General features: G+C 36.3%; 1 protein-coding gene and 1 non-coding gene across 2 annotated transcripts in view; both read right to left on the bottom strand.

The window, feature by feature from the left end:
• Positions 1–21,840, bottom strand: part of LOC140756054 (tRNA dimethylallyltransferase) — a 301,945-nt gene that overhangs the window by 112,496 nt on the left and 167,609 nt on the right. The window lies entirely within an intron of this gene.
• TRNAT-AGU (transfer RNA threonine (anticodon AGU)) lies at positions 12,609–12,682 on the bottom strand. Its single transcript has one exon. It is a non-coding gene; the product is annotated as a tRNA-Thr (tRNA).

Raw genomic sequence — 21,840 nt, 5'->3', positions numbered from 1 at the left:
CGTGTACAATAAAGCATAAAGTAAACTACTACTAGTGTATTACCGAGTAGTAGTATTAGTAGTAGTAGTAGTAGATAGATGAGTACCCCGGATTAACAGTTAGTTTGGGCTTGATCCAGCCAATGGAAAATCAGGATTTCCATTTTTGGGTTCACCCAGCCGACGGTTCCAATGAATTTGATGTCGAAAAAAGGTCTACCCTTAAAAAGAATTATATGAATGCTGTCTCGGAAATAAGTCTAAAGTCAGTGAAACAAATTCTGCCTATGATTTTAGATCTATGTAGGAGGCTTGGCTAGGCTTGGGAGGCTAGGTAAAAACTGGAATGTGTTCTTATTTTTATTTTAGTTATCTTCAGGACCAAAGTAGGTACTACGTATTTTATATAAAAAAAAGTATCTAGTTATTTACATAATAAATGAAATGCCCAAGGTGTAGTATTTTCTCAAGGAACCCAAAAACCATTCAAGACGCGATGCCAAATAAAAAAAAAATCAAGAATTAATTCGACTATTTCGAGTCTGTATTGAGTTAGATCGGGGTTTATTTAAATGATGGCGGCTCTAGACAATTTTTCCGGCATTTTTTCGTTGGGCAATAAAAAAGTTCCTCGATAAATTATTTCGCGAAGTCGAAAAATGCTAGTTTCAACAGTTTACGACCAATTGGATTAAATGTGTCTACGCGAAGCCGCGATTTCGATTCAAGACTTCAAGGTTTTTGTGCCACGGTGGCAAATTGACGATAGAAATTTTCCGTTGGCCAGACTTCACACATACCTACAAACATACATACATACATAATGTATGGTTACGTGAATAAAACAATATAAAGAAATCTAAATTATAAATGAATGTTGGTACATATGTATAAGATATTTAAATTTCCACACTTACTATTAAATAATAACTGACTCCTGTCTCATAACTGACCTGTCCATAACCTATGATTACAGGAGGTCGTGAATGAGTTTCTATGAGTAGCGATACGACAACGCTTATTAGTTCCCACAACCGCTCATTAGAGGGCGTGGTCGCTGTCACACCGTCACTTAACACTGCACGTCACTTGCTAGGACACACGAGCGATCAATTTATATGATAGACATGGTCGTTCATTCATTAATCCTTAGAAGTTGACTGCCGGATGCGGGAATGGAGAATGGAGGGGGAGAGAAGGGAGCTCTTGGGTAAGCACAGTTGAAGGTGGTAGAACCCTTTATGGTTCGACTCCGGCGGCACCACCGCCACACCTATTTCTACCTAATAACACCAGTGTTAGGCGCTGCTGTGTTCCGGTTTGAAGGGTGTGGTAAGGGAGACAGACTTTTCCGAGGCATTTCCAGCTTAGTCCTCAGGGGTAGCGGCGCGTCTGTGGCCGACCTCAGGTAGGAATATCTAATTCTATCTGGGGTTGATTACAGATGTCCATGGGCGGCAGTAGCCACTTACCATCAGGTGGACTGCATGCTCGTCTGCTACTCATACATTATAAAAAAAAAAATCCGTTGCGACTCCCAGGATGGTTGGCCTACAATCCGTCGCCGTAGGCCGGCATCCACACCCAGCTACCGAAACACAAGAGTTGTTTCACGCTAGAAATAGGTTTGCCGGTGGTAACTTCCCCATAGAACTATACTGTTTCTACAATCTTTCAAATTTCGCAGAGGACGCTTCTGCCTATATTCTGGGCATCCAAACGAAGAAAGGGTGTGGCACTTCTGATATATTGATATACGTATTATAAAGTTACAGACCCTTTAGAAATAAGAAATCACTTGATCTAACTTTGACAGAAAACATTGTCAGGGATCCATTATGTCAGAATTGTCCAACCCAGTTCACACCAGGGCAAAGTGGTGAAGTATGGAGTTAATCGTTGTTGTATTCATACTTTTCCGAGGCATTCCAGCAAATCCTCAAGGGTAGCAACTTAGTTAATTATAGAAGTACACGGGCGACTTGGTGGACTGTAGGCTCGTCTTTTTACAATTTTATAAAAAATAAAAATTAAAAAAATACAACTAGGAAACGATTCACATTCACAGTAGACCCAAGGACAAATATATCACGCATAAACGTAGAAGTAACAAAAAACCTACGCATAAGTCTTTGAATATACAAAAAATCAGAAGGCGCTTGAGACAAAAACAGCAGGCACCAAACTTCATAAAAATATTCCGAGATTCCCAACCACAATCATCGTCTCAAGTACCAATTTGAGCGGGGTAAAATTCTAAAAATCAAAGCAAGGCAATATCTACATTAATGAATTAATTTAAACAATCCTGACATAGCAAATATATTATTTATTTTACCGTTACAATTGTGATAGTATTTGAGTTTTTTTTTATGCTAAAATACCAAACATTAATTAATTTTAAAAAAATCAAAAACCCGACTGCACCAAAAAGGCTGAAGTAGAATTTCCAAAAGCAGTGAAATAGGCATTTTATTATTTTTATCCAGAAAGCCAAATACAAAGTTTCATAGTAGGTGTCTGCTTCAAAAACAAAAGATGTTCAAACAATATTATCATATTTTATCCTCGTAGTGTTCATTTACGCTATATAAAGAACCTATGTGTAAAATTCCAGCACGCTTAAGTTCAGCGGTTTCCCGTTGCGTTGATCTCTGGCACAGCAACTCTCTCATTTAGTCAGACAGTCATCTCGATGTGTATATACGAGTATATATGTACTAGCTGACCCGGCAAACGTTGTGTTGCCATATAAATAAAAAAAATGTTAAGGATGAACAACCCTTATCACTTAGGTGTAAAAAAAAAGATAGTGGCCGATTCTCAGACCTACTGAATATGTATATAAAATTTGGTGAAAATCGGTGAAGCCGTTTCGGAGGAGTACGGTAACTAACACGACAATTTTATATATAAGATATATTATATAATGTATATGTAATCTCCTCTTAATTTCCTTTATTTTGACACCCTACTCGATAGGTTTGGTTAACTTTTTTTAAAACGTGTTACTATTTTGCGAAAAAAATCACCATTTACGGTCTATAAAATATATAACTTCAGTAAATCAAAGTTTCGGTCATTATTTTACCTCGTTAGAGCATTTCATTATTTTTATCCAGAAAGCCTGATACAACATGTCATAGTGTTTGCTTCAAAATTGACGATTGTTCAAATGAACTTTTAACCCTTATTTTACCCTCTACGGGGTTGATTTTTCGGAGGGGGATAAATAAGTGCGTCCTTGTTCCTATTCAGAAAGCCAAATACAATTTTTTATAGTAGTTGCTTCAAAATTAAAGGATTTCAAAAAAACTGTTTTCCCCTATTTTACCCTCTTAAGGGTAGAATTTCCAAAAGGTCTTTCTTAGTACTTATTCAAGCTATATAGAGAACCTGTGTGCAAAATTTCAGAACTGTAAGGTCCTTGGTTTAGGCTGTACGTTGATTTCTGAAAAATGAAAAAGTCATTTAGTTAGTCAGTCAGTCAGTCACCTTACTGTTTTATATATATACAAATATGTTTTTATAATCTCCGTTTAATTTCCTTTTATTTGATACCCTACTCGATAGGTTCGGTTAACTTTTTTTTTTAAATGTCTTACTATTTCGCGCCAAAAATCCGCCATTTTGATTTTTTTTTACTAACACCTATCTAAGGACACTCGGGTCGTTGAGACAAATATAATGACACTTTAACTGTTGAAATTGATCCAGCCGTTTGTTAGATCGGATCAAATAAAGAAAGACAAACATACAAGATACGCGCGAAAAACATAACCCTTCCTTGGCAGTCGGGTAAAAACAGCGCCAAAGCGGCTTCCTAGATAAATGAATCATGAATGAAGGCACACGGGATCTATGTAACTGTATATTCTAGGGCCCAATCATAAATTTGGTTAAAATGTTTGGACGTAACTGACCTACAAAACGACGTGTAAACGATGGGTCTACGTTTATAAACGGATCGGTAAAAATAGTCGTTCAATACCGTTTCTACGCCAGGCATTTCATTATTTATTTTACACGCTATATCGTCTCTGTACTCGTAAAGTCGCGATTTACAACTAGCGAAGCCGGCCACCCCGCTAGATCTCGGTGTTGCCATGCTTTTGACACAAAATACCATATTTTTGGGATACCAAAAAAAATAACACAGATTTCTGTGTTTAATAATATTCCTCCAGAAGAAATATTTTTTTCTATCTCGGATTCGACTGATCCAATTTATTAGATCTTATATTCGAGTAACCTTTTAAAAATCAGATAATGTTAAACATTAAACAGTTAGTGATTGTTTGTGTAAGAAAAAAATCTTACGATATCTTAGTTCTTTGGGTGAAATCACTTAAAAAGATACCTTTCAACGAAAGAGCGCCTTTAAATACACAATAACAATACACAAAAACATAACAATACCGAAATAACAGCAACAATACAGCAACGGTTAGTAAACGTTCCATCTTACAACGGGGGTGTTAATTAGCGAAACACAAAACAGCTATCGAAATTGCCTTCAACGGGGCTAATTCAATTACGCTGGCAACACCATGCCGTAATAAAATAACCGAGAGGGTTCCGGATACGAAAACTCGCGTAATAACCGGCCGGAGTAAACAATACACGGTTTTATAAATAGGTAAATGGGTGCGGGGCGATTCTTGAATTTTTTAACCAACTGCTCTAAAAGACGGGTAATGTGTTCCGAGTTGTGTGTTGTGTGTTTGTATAAGTGTGTGTATGCACGTTTGTATGTGTGTGTGTGTATGCGCTTGTGTGTGTGTGTGTGTGTGTGTGTATTTAACTATGTATATGTGTATGCCTAATTTATTGTCACGTTTTACAGTCTAAACGGCTTGAGGGATTTTAACATATGAGGTGTCGTTGAATTTGCCTCAATTGTGAGAGTGACATACAAATAAGGTCTATATTTTTACCTTTTATACAACATCAATATGACCATGGATAAATCATTCCAAATATATGCAAACAATAAATACAGAAAAATCTATACGTTTGCCACCGTATACAGCACCCTATAAAATTTTCATTTCGTATTTTAAATTATTTCAAATTGTAGCAGTACCTTCTTGTATTCCTCTTTTCAGTTTTTTTTAAACGTCGGATTTTAAAATTGATAAACAGGAATTTACGAAACGGGAAGGCCGTGTCTTTCCACGTATGTTGTAGGAGGCGACGAAAGGTTAATGCAGATGGATAGCAGCATCTTCCTGTTATGTGATTCATATACTGCAATTCGGCACATAATTTCGTAAAAATAGAAATAAGTGCCGATATCGTAGTCAAACGTAGATCTACAGACCAGGAGAGCAAGCCATTGTCAACCCTTTGACTGGACAAATGCGAAGTGGTATAATTAAAACACCCTTCATAACTTTTAGAAAATCTGTCTGTCGGCGCTGCGTAGAGGGCTCCGGGATCTCCAAAGGAACGCAACCGGAGACATCTTAGCGCGTTGCCCTCTCGGGCTCCGCTCAGGTGAGCTTGCCGCTCGCCACACCATCTGGTGCGTACGACAGTATGCGAGCACACATACCACCGTCCTTCCCGGGCCCGCTGGCCGGGCGGTTCGAGCTCCCACTCTTGCCGCCCGCAACCTCGGAAGCCCCCTTTTAGTCGCCTCTTACGACAGGTAGGGGATACCGTAGCCCTATTCTGGTCCCGGAACTACAGGGACAAGAGGTGCCCGTCTGGGATGCGAATCTTGGGTCCTCCGACTGAGACGACATATTTCACTTTAGCAAGTATGAAAATTAATACTTGTCTTTTTGGTTAAAAGTAATGAGTCCAATTAAAAGTCCGTTAAAAGATCAAATTAAAGGGTCAGCAGTGATAGCCTAGTGATTAAGAAACACGGCCTCTCCATCCGAGGGGTCCGAGGTTCAAATCCCAGGCACGCACGCAAATTAATTATCAGTTGCTAAACGGTGAAGGAAAACCATCGTGAGGAAACCTGCATGCCTGAGAGATTTATAAAAAAAAATCTCAAAGGTATGTGAAGTCTAGCAATACGCACTTGGCCAGCGCGGTGGACCTTGGCCTTATCCTTCTCATTCTGGGAGGACACCCGTGCAAGGGAGTGGTACAGTAATAGGTTGATGATGATAAAGGGTCAAATAAGGATTGAAAGCACTTAGTGCATAAACCAATACTATCCCAGTAGGATGTACGACATAGTTCGGTTCACTTCATAAATACCTAAGTAAGAACTCCCTTTGCGGGAGATAAATTTTTAATTCTCCCGGTTTCCTTGACTCACGGTGGTGTGGTACGAGTTTTCAATGCCCCATTGTGTTTTGATTCTTTTCATATTAAGGTTGAAATAATAATAAGCATTTAATTGGGAAAGTATCAAAAAGCTTAGACTTAGTTGAATTATGTGTTACATTTTTTTAATAAGGTTTTCTCGCGTTTCAAACGTTTGAACATTAATTTTGGCATACGGCAAAAAGAAGTCATAGGTTTATCATCAGTTATGAGGTTACAAGGTCATATGTTGACCGCCATAGGTACGTACAAAGTGGCGAATATTTAGTCTTTAGTAGTTTAGAATAATCTTTGTATAATCCTACTACTTTTCATGTAAAATAAACAATAATTATTATATGTTTTTATTCGATTAATGAAAAAGGTGAGTGATGCTGATGGTGAGTGATCAGTCACCCATAGACATCTGTCAATAACCAACTGCATATAGAACAGTATCTCCAGCTAATCACAGATAAATTGCTAAACCCACGGACTAAGATAGTCACCTCATTGTAAGTTAGCCTCCATCCATACACACCCTTCTAGCAGGGAATCTAATAAGGGAAGTACCATCCCAGTCCAACTATACTGGTTACGTTGCGTTCACAACAGCTAGTCGTTATATTTAGTCATAAGGAGCTAGATAGCGAAACGCTGATCATAATCTCGATCGCAACAAGTTCCGAAGCGCACTAAGTGTGTTAGGTAAATTAAATTAGGTTGGGTAAATTAGGACCGTAATTGGGCAGTTCTCACGTATCCAGCGGCCCGCCGCGGCCCGCTGCGTCACGCGTTCCGACTCCAGAGGTTTTAAGGCCACTCTTCAAATGATCACAGATATTTGTATCCTTACTAATATAGGTAATATTATAAATCCAAAAGTTTCTCTGTCTGTCTGTCTGTTTGTCTGTTCTTCACGCCTAAACCACTGAACCGATTTTAATGAAATTTTGTACAAAATAGTCTGAGACCCGAGAAAGGACATAAGATAGTTTTTATCCCGCAAATGCTACGGGAACTAGGGATGGCGATCTAAGATCCATTAATCGGAGAATCGATCTTTTGGACAAAAAAAAACGATTATTTCAATCGATATTAGTAAGGATTGAATCGTAAACTATGCATTTGATCAAGTGATGATCTGTAGCAAAGTTGTTGTTCATGAGCCCACGAAAGTTTCAGAATTGGTACGACCAATGTTTGCTAGATGGCGCCACTGTCATTCCAATGAAGGCACGAATTTTCAGTTTTATGTATGTTAGTATGTCATATCATTTTCTATTAAACGCGGGCGAAGTCTCGGGCAAAAACTAGTCTTTTTATAATATAGAAGTAACCAACAAGCATCAAGCTCACTCAATGGTAAGTGATCACTGATGCCCATGGACATGTGGAATCAACCATAGATAACATTAACGTAATCCTTCTTCGGTCAAAGATCTTGCTATCCCTGAGGGCTAAGTTCGAATGACTTGCATAATTATTCTCGCATCTCGTTTACCACGCCCTTCAAGGTAGAACACAGCAGCACTTAACAATGTTATTGTTAATAAAATGTAGCGGTGGTGCCGCCGTACTTCTACCAAATAACGAAATGAGTCAAACCACAAAGGATTCTACCACTTTTAAAGGCAGATGCAATGCATGCCGACCGTACACTTGTTTGCTCGTTTACTCATAATATAAATAACTCAAATCCTCACTCACATGTACCTACATTGTACATTTCCCTTATTATAGCAGGCACGCTACACCGCTTCCGTGGAATGGTAATTGGGTAGAAACCAGCTCGTCAAATATGACGCTCGTGGAGGTATCGCCCCGTGACCGCTCCTAGTCGGAAATAGGACCCTTGGTACCACGTGAGAAATGCCTCAAAATAATTAATCATAACGTACCATCTTTCTTGACAGTTTTTTTTATTCCTACAAAAAAATATCAAGTTTACGTATACAGGGTGCATTTTTTGTGGCTAATTCTATTAGAAACTATTAGGTATTGTGAAAACTCTTAGGAGTTACGGGGAACTATCTCGGGGGAAACATGGGATTTTCCATCGATTTCGAAATTCGATCCATCGGTGTTTTGAAAAATCTAATCTAAATCGAACGAGGTCACTAAAAAAGTAACACATACAAGATGTAAGACTGCGATATCAACTCTCTTTCTTATAAGGATTAAAGTTGGGAAGTAATGATAAATGAAAAACTAAAGAATAGGTCTTGTTTTGGCTATTGTTAATATAAAACTATTAGCCACATACACGTTTCCTAACGATTTTTTCTATCCCCATTGAAGCATTATAATCAATTTCCCTTTTCTGCGATTCGGACCATCGGACTCCTAATAAAACGCCAAATTTATTCCACTAGTCAACCTTACCATACGCACCTGTAATTACAGGGCAATTACGACGTTTACCTACAAATCCCTCGAGGGGCGCCACAAGGGGCATATTAGCCATTTCGCGCCCCAACTAATTTAAACCGATGAAACACCCCAGTTTCTTTATCACACATCGATCAACACACCTCGCTGGCGTGTCGTTAGTGTGATTAGAAATTTGAGTGACGTCATCAAGATAGCGACAAAATTACATAGTGGACGATTGGCGTCCACGTAGGGACTCTAGGGGCTTATTAGTAAATTAGAAACGAGGAAATATAATATGGATTACGATAACATATGGAAGGTAATGTTTTTGGTAAAAATCGGGACGTTTAGTTTTAGGGCAGCCATTTTAAGGTTGTGGGCCTCTATGAGAGTTACCAAAGTCCCTAGCCGTAGGTAGCGCACATATAAGCCCAAATTAGAAAGCCTTCATATAAGTTTTTTGACTGAATCGATCTTATCGAATATTTTCACGAATTAAAATTTGAAGTTAGCTGTATATTTTATCCGTGAACTTATATCTTGTGGTCTATAACTATGTTTTAATATTTTTTCAAAAAGAAGTAGGTACGTAACAAAAAATAATAGGTAAAACCATAAAGATGATAAATATAATATGTATACCAGATACGTGTATAAACGAGATATTTACATCATGTGTTTACAAAACAAAAACAATAAAAACATTGTAGCGGTTACCGCAACAAACGCTGACACAGTTATCTCCAGCGCGACCATGTAAGGGCTGGTGCACACGCGTCACTTTACAAATGGTGAAAAAGAAATAAAAGTGTAAAGTAACTCTCTAATAGGTACACCCGAAAGGCTTTTTATAAAAATTATAGCGCCACCATAAACAATTCTCACAAAAAATCTAACATTTTATATAAAGACTGCAAACATTAAAAAATTAAAAGGGATTGCTAGTTAACATTCAAAAAGAGTATTTTATGTGTATAGTAAATAACTAAACATATTTTTAAAATATAAATCATAATATAAAATAAATTTTAGAGTAAATAAAGAGTAGAATATTATAGAAATACTGTATTCATTCTAAATTTATTAACTTTAACCAAAAATGTATGTAAATGATAAAACTTCGTAAATAAACCCGATAAAAATAAAATAAAATAATTTAAATCTTCATAAGGGTATTTGTATATCAATCAGGGGATGATTTAATATGTATTGTAGATTATACACACAGAGTTATGTCAATATTTGAGCTCACCGGAAATGCAGATGACAATTATACACCTAACAGCACAACTCAATTACCGGTTTGTACATAATCCGTATTAGCTGTACATATAATCCGGTATTGGTGGTATCAATTCACACGAAATACTTACTTTAAATCCCACTAATACTAATTGAACTAATCTTATAGGTTAAGAGAAATTGTGTTTGTCGGTTTGTTTGTCTTTCACGCATTCGCAGTACATTAAAATATTTTTTTATATATATTTTTTCATTAAAATAGTTTATGGGCTATAAAGTAACACTTAATTTTTATTTTGAAAAATATAATGTTATTCAATTTGTTTACGTGGTTCATACTTTACACCAGAGGTCGGCAACGCGGCACCTTAAATTAATTTTAGCGCGCCCTTAAAATATTGTTAATTTAGACAAGAAATTCAAAACGTAAATTTTAAAGTTCCTAGAATGTACTGTACGATCTCAGGTAGGAATACCTAATCCTATCTGGGGTTGATTACAGATGTCCATGGGCAGTAGCCACTTACCATCAGGTGGACTGCATGCTCGTCTGCTACTACGTAAGTACTACTACTAAAAAACTCAAATTAAAAGCGTTGCCGACTTCGGATTTACACAATAGTATACTTTTAGGAAAATGTTGCAAGAGTTCAAACTTTGCTTGTTTATAGTAAGTAGGTCTTCTTTAAAAGCAAACTTTATACATCACTCATTTTCTGAAATCGACGCGGTACTTCCATTATTTGAAAATACACTCCTATTATTTTCTACTTACGACACCAAAAGAAACGTCTAAATATATCTTCATAAAAGATATAGTAATACGGTTACTAAAGATGACCATTATGAACGCGGGCTACGGAAGCCATGGAGAGGCGGTTCTTGTATTACACTGGTTTGCAGCCAGCTAGCCACTGTGTAATTGTATAACAAATTGACGACATTGCCACCGTTCACAACAATCCATCAACCACCGGTGAATATCTACTAATAAATAATTATAATATACGAGTAAGTAAGTTTTGAATGTGGTCGATCCATTAGTGGTTCGACTATTGAGGCACAATCATCATATTTCTTCCTAATAACAGTAGTGTTAATCGCTGTTGTGTTCCTATGAAGGGTGTGGTAAGGGAGATAGATCCGAGGTATCGAGAGGTATATCCCCTCGTAAACAAAAAAAAATATCCGATGTATTCCAACTTAGTCTCTGGGGTAGCAACGCGTATTTTGCCAACCTCAGGTAGGATCTAATCTTATCTGGGGTTAATTACCGATGTCCATGGGCGGCAGCAGCCGAGTAAGGTTTGCATGCTTGCAGTAGCAAACGCTACTTAAATATTATGAATAAATTTATATATAAATAGTTTTTTAAACCAAGTATTTATTTATCCTAAAACAATTTTATGCGATTTATAGTAATTTTATGCGATTAATAAATTCTTATAATGCAATACTCTGTTACAATGAATGAATTTAAAAGCGTTTATAGATTCATCATAATAAATCATTTACTACTTCAATCATTAAGCCCTTATTAAGCCCTTTATTAATAATTAAGAAATTATTAAGCCCTTTATTATAAACAAACTATTCAATTAAGCCTACGTCTTGCAGGCAGAAAATGCAAAATTTATAATTATGTTATTTGGCATAGTCCTCGCAAAATTGCTAGTCCGCTGTGAAGTTGTTGCGAGCAGGTGTAGTCATACAATTTGCTATGGCGACGCGATTCATTTCTATCAGGCGGACTAGCAGTTTTACGCGGACTATACAAAGCATTAGTCTAATAATAAACACAGTTCAACTCCGATTAACTGGGAGTTAGCAAAGGTCACTCCACTCAGGGTTAACATCCAATGAAGATATTTCGGTTTTGAATTGCGATAAATGTTCTAGCAACAATATTGTTTTGCGCGATCGTGTACAAGAGATAATTTATTGAGCATTGATGTCTGTTCGCTGAAAGCGATCGAACGGGAGGTATTGTCTTAATCCTTTCTACCTTGAGGCGATAACGATGTTATTACTCATTACCACAGAGTTAAAGTGAAGTAGAAATGACATCAACTATTCAGTTGAATGGAGGCCCCCAGTGTAAAAAGTTCGCCAGTGGTTCGGTGACCTTTTTTTTTCGCTGTCTGATATACATTTCATAGATTGTTTGGTTCTGACGACGGTTTTTTGGCAAGTGTGTTTGGAGGCCCCCAGGATTGGGGGCCCTGGGCGGACCACCCCCCCCTCCCCCCCTCCCCTTCTTAAGCCGTTACAACAACTATCATATGACGTCGTCAACCTATTATTATCCCACTGTTGGGCACGGTCTCCTCTCAGAGTGAGAGGGATATAGGCCATAGTAACATTTCTCTTTTACGTAGTTTTATAAAATACACTAGGTCAGTAATGCAAATGATTTAATACAACATTACTTAATACGTATTTTATTTAATTATGTATGTATACATGTATAATGGTGCAAATTAAATAAATAAAATTCAAAAAAAAAATTGATGTTGATTTTTATGTCAAAATTTAAAAATTAACTTTAACAAATGTAATGAAACCAAAATAAAAATTAATGATAGGTACATATACTAAACATTTTTTAAATGTTATAAAAGGTAAAAAATATGCATACATACATTTTGAAACAAAATTACTAAAAATAAATATTTTATAATGAATATACAAATAATCATAAAACAAATAATAATAAATAAAAAAAAAGTACATTTGATCCGCAAAGGCCCCGGCGAGATTCGAACTCGCGATCTCCTGTTTACTAGACAGGCGCTTTAACCAACTAAGCCACGGCGCCTCACAAGCAACGTGACGAAATTTGTAACCACATCACACACTCGAGTCTTTCTTATCGCATATTATCTCTAGTAAGTATTCATACCATTTTGAATCTTATATTCATTGAATTATGTACTGATCATTATTATATTTGTCATTAAGTATGTACAATAATTTGCTTTTAAGAATTATAAACGTCTAGTAGTCTATATTTCTCAATTAGGTACGACGGTATGTATTATAACTTATTTCAATTAAATTTTGTCAATGTGTATCGTTGGTTTTGACTCGAAAGATAGTCGAAAATATACTTATAGCAGAATGTCTGCCTGAGGACCCCGGGTCCCCTAGTGATCTATATTTAGTTTTTTGGCATGATTAGTGAAAGAAATAAATTTTCAGATTAATCACATATTTTCATATACTAAGTGCCCTCTTTGTCTGCGGCGGATTTTATAGGGTTCCATCAAAAAACCGTGCACGGATTATGGTTCCGTATGTAAATATAAAAATGTTGTAACATACAAAATAAGTACGCATAATGTGTTATGTGTTCAATTCATAAGGTGAGGTGTAATGAATTATAATTGGGCACAGAACAGAAGTAGGGATAGAAAAAATATTTAAATGCCAAAAAATATTTTTAATATTTTTAACCTACCAACCAATAATTATTGGTTGGTAGGTTTGAATTAAGGTCTGCTACGATGAAGTTAAAGGATCCTACGCCACCACGAACCCATTTAAGTGTTCCGTATCCAAAGTATTAAAGTGGAACCCTATTATTTAACCGCTTTCTGTCCGTCGGTCCGTCTTAGGGTTATATCTCTTGAACCTTAGGAAATAGATACTTCAAAATAAAGGATCGCAGTAAAAGAATTTCCTGTTAACCTAGAATCACGTTTGGCAAGAAGCAATATCTTAGCACATAATATAAAGAAAAATCTGAAACAGTATGGACTTAAATAACAAAAAAGCTAAATTATTATTTGCGAGTGCATTTTTTTTTATATTATAGGAGTAGCAGACGAGCATGCAATCCACCTGATGGTAAGTGGCTATTGCCGCCCATGGACATCTGTAATCAATCCCAGATAGGATTAGATATTCCTACCTGAGGTCAGCCACAGATGCGCTGCTACCCCTGAGGACTAAGCTGGAACGCCTCGGAAAAGTCTGTCTCCCTTACCACACCCTTCAAACCGGAACACAGCAGCGCCTAACACTGCTGTTATTAGGAAGAAATAGGTGTGGCGGTGGTGCCGCCGGAGTCGAACCACAAAGGGTTCTACCATCTTCAAAATGATCAATGATCAATCTTGATCAATGATCTTATCTTGGGATTGTACTACAACGTTCAGTTAGTTTTAGTTTACAGAAACCTCGGTTCACGACGGCAATTCGCACTTGCCCGTTTTCGTTTTATTTCTTAAATAATATTATCTTTAATACTGTTCACAATAAAATCTTTTCTTTTATAATATAGGAGTAGCAGACGAGCATGCACTCCATCTGATGGTAGGTGGCTACTGCCGCCCATGGACATCCGTAATCAACCCCAGATAGGATTAGATATTCCTAGCTGAGGTCGGCCACAGATGCGCCGCTACCCCTGAGGACTATGCTGGAGCGCCTCGGATAAGTAGTCTCCCTTACCACACCCTTCAAACCAGAATACAGCAGCGCTGAACTCTGCTGATATGAGGTAGAAATAGCTGTAGGTAGGTAGAAAATAACTCGAAAGAATTTTAAAATGTGAATGCCAGTGTTATGTTGCTGACGCTACATAATACAGGAACGCACCAGGAATACACAGGTCCCGCGTGGGAACGGTACGCGTGCCGAGTTTAATTGTCGGACGTTTACGATGTATGTACATGTGTGCGTTTGAACACAAACAGTACGAACAATGGAGAATTAACATGGGAGATTAGTATGTGTGCGTGAGAGAGGACATCTTGAAAATTAACGAGTATCATCATAATTATACAATTTATGTGTTTTGTGTTTCTAAAATCATGTAATAGTTGGGGAGCCCAAGAGGAGATTTCGGGAGTGTCTCGAGCGCGACAGACCAAGATATGGGAGATACCTTACGCCCTGTAGACTATCCTAAACCATAAATGAGTATTAAATAGATCACTGGACATGCTCGAGCGCGGTCAATTTTCTTTTTAATATAAAGGAAATAATGCTAGAAAACGGGAAACATCATAATCTGCCGATTACCACATGTCGAGGTAGTGAAAAAAAAGTCAATTTGAAAAATCTGATAGTGTCACTTATTAGCATGAATCCCTGGGAAGTAATGATGCATCACAAACTAAAGGGAAGGGCTCATTTTTAGGAAAATACATTATTCTTCATACATTCTCATACTTTTTTTTTTCAAATCGTCAGATTAAGAAAACCCCGCTGAATCGAAAAATATCATATAACCTTTTCTTGATTCTAATGTCTAATCTACACAATCGTATAGGTCCCAATGAAGCTCGAGTTTCTACACATTTAGCAACGTGGGCTTCCCTTCTATAATCATCATCGGAAGGGTATTACGAGTATACACGCCTGATTTTCGAAGTGAAAAATTCTTTAGCGGCGTTGTGCACTTTATATGATAGGTTAAAAATGTTGTCAGGACACGTGGCCTGATCGAAAATTTGTAACGCAAAGCAAACCGTAAAAGTGCAGATGTCATCCGGTGTCAACATAAAAAAAATATGTCAATGCGTGTCAGTTTCTTTTTTAATTTATTATAATATATTATTCAGGCTAGATTTAAAAAGTTTTCACTTCTACCGGCACTCCCGGAGTCCAACTCGTTGATTTTTTTTTATTCCTAGATGTGTGAAAGTTACCAATTCGCACTGGACCAGCGTGGTGGACAATATCTTTAGTGATTGTCGTCAAACTATTACTATCCCACTGCTGGGCACGGGTCTTCTCTCAGAATATAAGCTATCAAATAGACTGGCACTGCTTCACTGCATTTGAAGCATTGTTACGAGTAAATAAGTTAGTACGAAGCTATAATTAATAACTAGTTAATATACACTTTTAATACTCATGATTTTTAAAAATCCTGCTTTCATTTCCTCATGAAAGCATATACCTATCTCTATTAAATTCATAATTTAGTTCGTAATATAATTCGTTCGTTCATAATTCGTCATCTCGCAATTTATAAAATTCCAAGGAAATACTCGTAATTCAGTCAAATAGTAACTACATTAGTCAAGAAATCAATATTTAAGCAGTGACATGACGTGGCCTCATTTCTATTAAGGCACTGTTTCCCAAATTCTTTACTCGATGTATTTAATCAGTAATTACACCGTAAATATCACATTTTATTTAATAATAAGTGGAAGAAATAAAACTAATACAAACAAAGGGAATCATTCTTAAAAATACTAGTTATACTGTATCTAGATTTACATTTAGATCATTTAGATTTAGATGTACTTGAAGGTGGTAGAACTCCTTGTGGTTCGACTCCGGCGGCACCACCGCCACACCTATTTCTACCTAATAACAGCAGTGTTAGGGGCTGCTGTGTTCCATTTTGAAGGGTCTGGTAAGGGAGACAAACTTTTCCGAGGCGTTCCAGCTTAGTCCTCAGAGGTACCAGTGCATCTGTGGTGGACCTCGGGTAGGAATATCTAATCCTATCTGGGGTTAATTACAGATGTCCATGGGCGGCAGTAGCCACTTACCATCAGGTGGACTGCATGCTCGTCTACTACTCCTATATTATTATAAAAAAATATTTTATTTGGGTGTCTAAAAATAAATTAATGAATTAAGATAAGACTCATGCAAGTGCGACATACGCTAAGGATGTGACCCTACCTATTTTTCTATTCATTCCTACTATAACACCTCACCTAAAGGTTGTCTGGAAGAGATCGCTGGTTAGCGATAAGACCGCCTTTTGTATTGTGTTTTAAATTAGTTATCTATTTTTATATGCATTTTCTTTTATTGGGTACAATAAAGAGTATTGATTTGATTTGATTTGATTTGATGTGACATACGTTCGATAAACATTGCCCTCCGCAGTCAGGTAATAAAAACTAAATTTAATAGACATAATGCGAATAATAAATATAAATGAATAGTAAATAATTTATACAGGCGATTAATTAATTTTAAGGTCAAACGTTGAGTGTCGCTGTCGTAACACATTTATTAAACTTTGACAATGGGAGAATTATACATGAGCAAATTTTGTATTTTTCCGCTGACTAAAACCTGATCAAATATTGCCAAATGTTAACGAATGTTTGTTTTATATCCGATTGATTATAAATGCGTACTGCTCTTGAACATTGACGTGGAGTAACTTAAAAATGACTGCCTTCTAACCAGAACATAGCAGAGCTTAACGCTGCCTTAGTACCCTTAGTACGAGTTTTAACGTTTGCTCGAGAACGTTCAACGTTTACGAATTCGAGCATACAGCGCCCCCGTGGACCGCATCGGAACTACCTACTGTTGTTAGGCAGAAATTGATGGAGCGGTAGTACCTCTAGAGTAAAACCACGGTACAAATATCTATACCTTATACTGTAAGGTACAAATATCTAGATCCTTATACTGTGGTAGAACGAATTAAACCTCAAAACTATTCGTTTATGATAATTATGTGTTATCGTCGTTAATACGAAGCTTGGATATTAACGATATCGCATTTTTATAATAGTACTTTAAAATAATAAGTCACTCATTTGATTATTACAGTTTAAAAACAGGTGCAGTGGTGATGTCAAGTGGGGAAGATATCATGGCGGCGCTCGAGTTAACAGAGAGCGGCATTCTGGTCGGAGACTTCAGCAAGAACAGTTTTATAACGGGGATATAGTTATAATACCTCTAATCACTAGTGTGTACGTACTTACGTGTAATTGTAATATCGTTACTCCGTACCGTATATGTGACTTTATTTATACATGACTACCTTCAAGAAGACGGCGATAATATATGGTATTCAATAGTAGAAATGGTCCTTAAACCTTATTACTATTTAATTTTAATATGTTATTCGACCTTGACATTCTAGATGTTACTTGTAGGTAATATTTAGTAGTATTGTAGTAACCCATATACATAAATCGACGAATTGTAGAATGAAAAAGAAGGCTTATTTTTAATTTTTTTCATTTGAATTAGATGTGGCTTAATATATAAGTCACGATGTTCATTTCTAAGCATTGTTACATTAGTAACAACAAAATTAGTCACTTTACACATTAGTCATATTACTCGATCAAATCTTGCCTATAAAGTCTTTCCAGAAGGTGTGACGTGGGCAGTGTCTATCTTGGGTGAATGGCGGTGTAAAAAATTTGATAATAAGCAAAAAAATCATTTATATGGTGCGATGATACTGCCGTGAATGGTTGGATACCAATTAAAATAATCGACACTACAAAAGGGATAAGGTTATTAACCGATCAAATCTCTAGTATTAAACCATAATAAGATAGACAAAATGTATAGTATATATGTAAAATGTATAGTGCATAGGTATGTCATAGATTAGTAAAGATACTTCGCCGCCTTAAAATTGAATGAAGCCACAAACGGCTTATTTTAGTAAGTTCTTTTTTTGAATCCTTGACAAATTAAAACATTTTTAGAGAAAATTTACGAATAAATAACTAATTTACGTAATAATTAGTTAATTTACGTAATAAATAAATAATTATTTCAAATATTTTAGGGACATTTTAGCACGGAGACGTGGCAAAACTTTTTTACGCAACTACTTCAATTCTCAAAACTGGGTACATTTTTTTGTTAGGAGTGAGTAATCTTTACTAATCTATGAGGTATGTATATCAGATATTACATCAAATTTACGTAAAAAATACAGCCTATTCCATGTTAAGTGGGAATGTCGCGGTAGATATCAGTAACCAACCAGAAATAGGCAGAAATCCCTTCTAAACTGGACTACAGATGCGTTACTTAGGTACTTAGAGAATTACAATGGAATGGAACTAAAATGAACTAAGGGATGGAACTAAATGGTCGTATGAGCAAATTTGTCATTTCTCTCACTATAAAGCAGACATATGGAAGAGTCCTTTTGACTTCATTATACGACTTATATTAAATTTACAAGGTCCACAGGTCGCTCCCTATCAGGCAACCCGAAAATGTGAAGAATTCGCCGGGAAAATTTTACGTCTTATTGATTTTTCCTAAAACTATTGCATATCCAAACAGCTTAACCCCTGGGGTTATAGTATTTGATGTTAGTAGATTAGTCCTCGATATGATATTGAATATTTTAAATTACAAAAAGGCCATATCAACGACCGAGTTGTTAAAAGAAAGAACTTTATTAAAAATTTAAATTTCAAATCACTCTGTAAAATTTGTTCTAGTAAAAAATTCTAGCAAACGAGCTAATTACATTAGTTTTATCTTAATGGCGCATAAAAACTAACGACTTCATTCCGGGCACTTCCAGAGTTGAATATCTGAGGAACTTTGCTATTTATTTGACGTTTCAATGAATATATAATCTGTTTCCGCTCCTTCCCCCATTTTTATGATAATCTAGGTGTACGTTATCTGTGCTGTTGACATGCGTTCGCTCGTAAGGGCGGGAAACGACGCCATGTCAGATTTGGCGTAGAATGTTCGACTCTAAATTCCGACTTTAGTCCGCGCCAAACTGCTAGTCCGCTCTGAAGTTGTTGCGAGTATGTATAGTCATACAATTTCCTATGGCGACGCGATTCATTTCTATATCCAGAGCGGATTAGCAGTTTTACGCGGACTGTATCATCAGAAGTGTTTTCAACATTTAAATGTTATATTTAATTAATAAATTCAAAATTTATATTATATTCAGAAATAATTAAAAAGGGATTAAGACATAAGTCTTAAACACAATGGTGGATTAAGTTCCATTTTCAGACATTACCATATTAAATAATAATTATTCCAAGAGATACAGATAAGGATCAGTTTTTATTACAATTATAAAATCGTTATTTTATTTAAAACAAAATATATCAGAAATTATCATTTCAATACACCTTAAAACATATTTTGGTATATAGGTACCATTGTAATAAACTTTGTTATAATAATTTCAGTCTGAAATATAATAGCTACACCAATATATTATTCTATAATTATTACCAAAAATAGCATTAGTGTTAAAGAGCTGACCTCAATATTATTTACCTATTGTGTCCTTTATAAATATTATGTATCTTGGGTTCTTAAAACATTAACGATATAATCTTTTATTTATATAGGGTATGACTACGACGAATAGCAAGCAATAAGCGATATATATTTAATTTCAAGTTGAATCGTACGATAAAGGTAAGTGATTGTAAAGGCTCTTACATACGAGTGAGAGTCTTACGAACGACAGACGGCCACAATCGACAGCCAAAGTCGAGAGTCGTCAGCAACTGCATTCAACCGACAATCAGGGGCGGCCCTAGGGCGGTGCGAGTGGGCGCCGTGATACGAGGGGCGCCGAAAAACACTCGAGGGTCACTGTTTAGCCAAGAGGCTAGGCTGTTAATTGAAGCGCTGCTTAAGCTACTTGGCTACAACATTCATATTCTGTGGTGTAAGTAAAGGGTGCGAGCTAAAAAAAACACGTTGTCTAGAACTACGGAGAGCCACCATGAGATGTCGCACCACCTAAAATTTTTGCTCCGGCCGCCACTGTCGAGTTCCCTCCTGTTTCTAGCAACTTTTTTTAAACACTTTCTACACCCACAGCCCCACACTAGGATTCCCTGTAACGTGGGTGCTATGGACACACACAGAGACAAATACACAAACACGCAGACCCAAAAACAAAAACCAATTTTTTTCTAAACATCATTTAGAAATCTGTCTGACCAGGGAACGCAATCGGGACCCTCTGCGCGTCAGACCAGCATGGTGACTGCTCCGCCACGCAGGTCATCGATTTCATTGGTAAAGATATTTGGATTGAAAACTGCCTCCAACTGTCGGCGATATTCGTCAGCACTATCGCTCCTGTATTAGCTTCCAGTCATTCGTGTGGCACCACCCTTAGTCTCATAGGGCCAGTGTTCGACATCGAATCGCTTTTAGCGAAGAGCGCGAGCGCCGTGTTCTCGCCTCACATTCGCACGTTACGATGTTCGTTTTACATTGTTGCTAGGCGGTTTGCTTTTAAGGGCAAAGGTTAAGGTCACTTTATAGTATCTTTTAGTAAAATCGTCTGTATTGTTTACAGCAAATGTCATTCTCATATATGGATAGGCAATAAATCTAGTTGAACTGAAAAGACTTGAGGGAAAATCTTGGCGTTACGATTTTCGAAATGGGTACAGTTACTCTGTGGGTTGCGTTACAATGTTATTAAGTATTTAATTATGAAAAAATATTATATATATAGAAATATATACAAATAGAATTGGAGTATGCCTATGACATCTGCATCCATAGATAGGATTAAAGTCATACTTAAGGTCTGTCACAGATGCATTACTACATGTAAGGACTAATCTGGAACGTCTTTGATAAATACACCCTTATATGCCCTTCTAAGCAGATCACTGTTATTATTACGCAGAAGTAGATGTGGCGGTTGAGCTTAGTCAAATCACAAAGAGATTTATCACTTCAGAGTTTTATAATACGTATGAGTCAAATCGCGAGGTCTTTACACATTAATATAAAAAAAAAATTAACAAAAAATACAACCGACTTCTATGTCACTACAAAGTAAAAAATAATTGAAATAAATGTTGGTTTAGTACATATTTGTGAAGTCGGCGCTCTATATATTTAGTTGGATAACGATGTAAACAGCGTGTCTAATATGAGCGCCGACTTCAGAAATATGTACTAAACCAACATTTATTTCAATTATTTTTTACTTTAAGTTTAAGTTTAAGTCGGTTAATAAAACTATTTTAATATAGAACGCCCTAATAACAATAAATTTTGACTTTAATTGCCAAAATATTACATGTGCTTCAACGTAACATAATAATACATAAGTATGTACTTAAAAGCTGTGGGTTTATTAAAACAATGTTTTTATTGCTTAATTAAGTGATGTTTATACTTCGTTGTTGATATGTGGAACTTGTTTGTGCTATTATAAATTATAAATATAATATAAAGTTATAGTAATATTTAACAAGTATTATGATTTAA

This window comes from Epargyreus clarus, unplaced genomic scaffold, assembly GCF_041222505.1.
Source record: "Epargyreus clarus isolate Ecla_fem2 unplaced genomic scaffold, WU_Ecla_fem_2.2 ptg000034l, whole genome shotgun sequence".
Taxonomy (NCBI): domain Eukaryota; kingdom Metazoa; phylum Arthropoda; class Insecta; order Lepidoptera; family Hesperiidae; genus Epargyreus; species Epargyreus clarus.
Note: the sequence above shows the minus strand (reverse complement) of the source record. Positions and strands in the feature narration are given on the sequence as shown.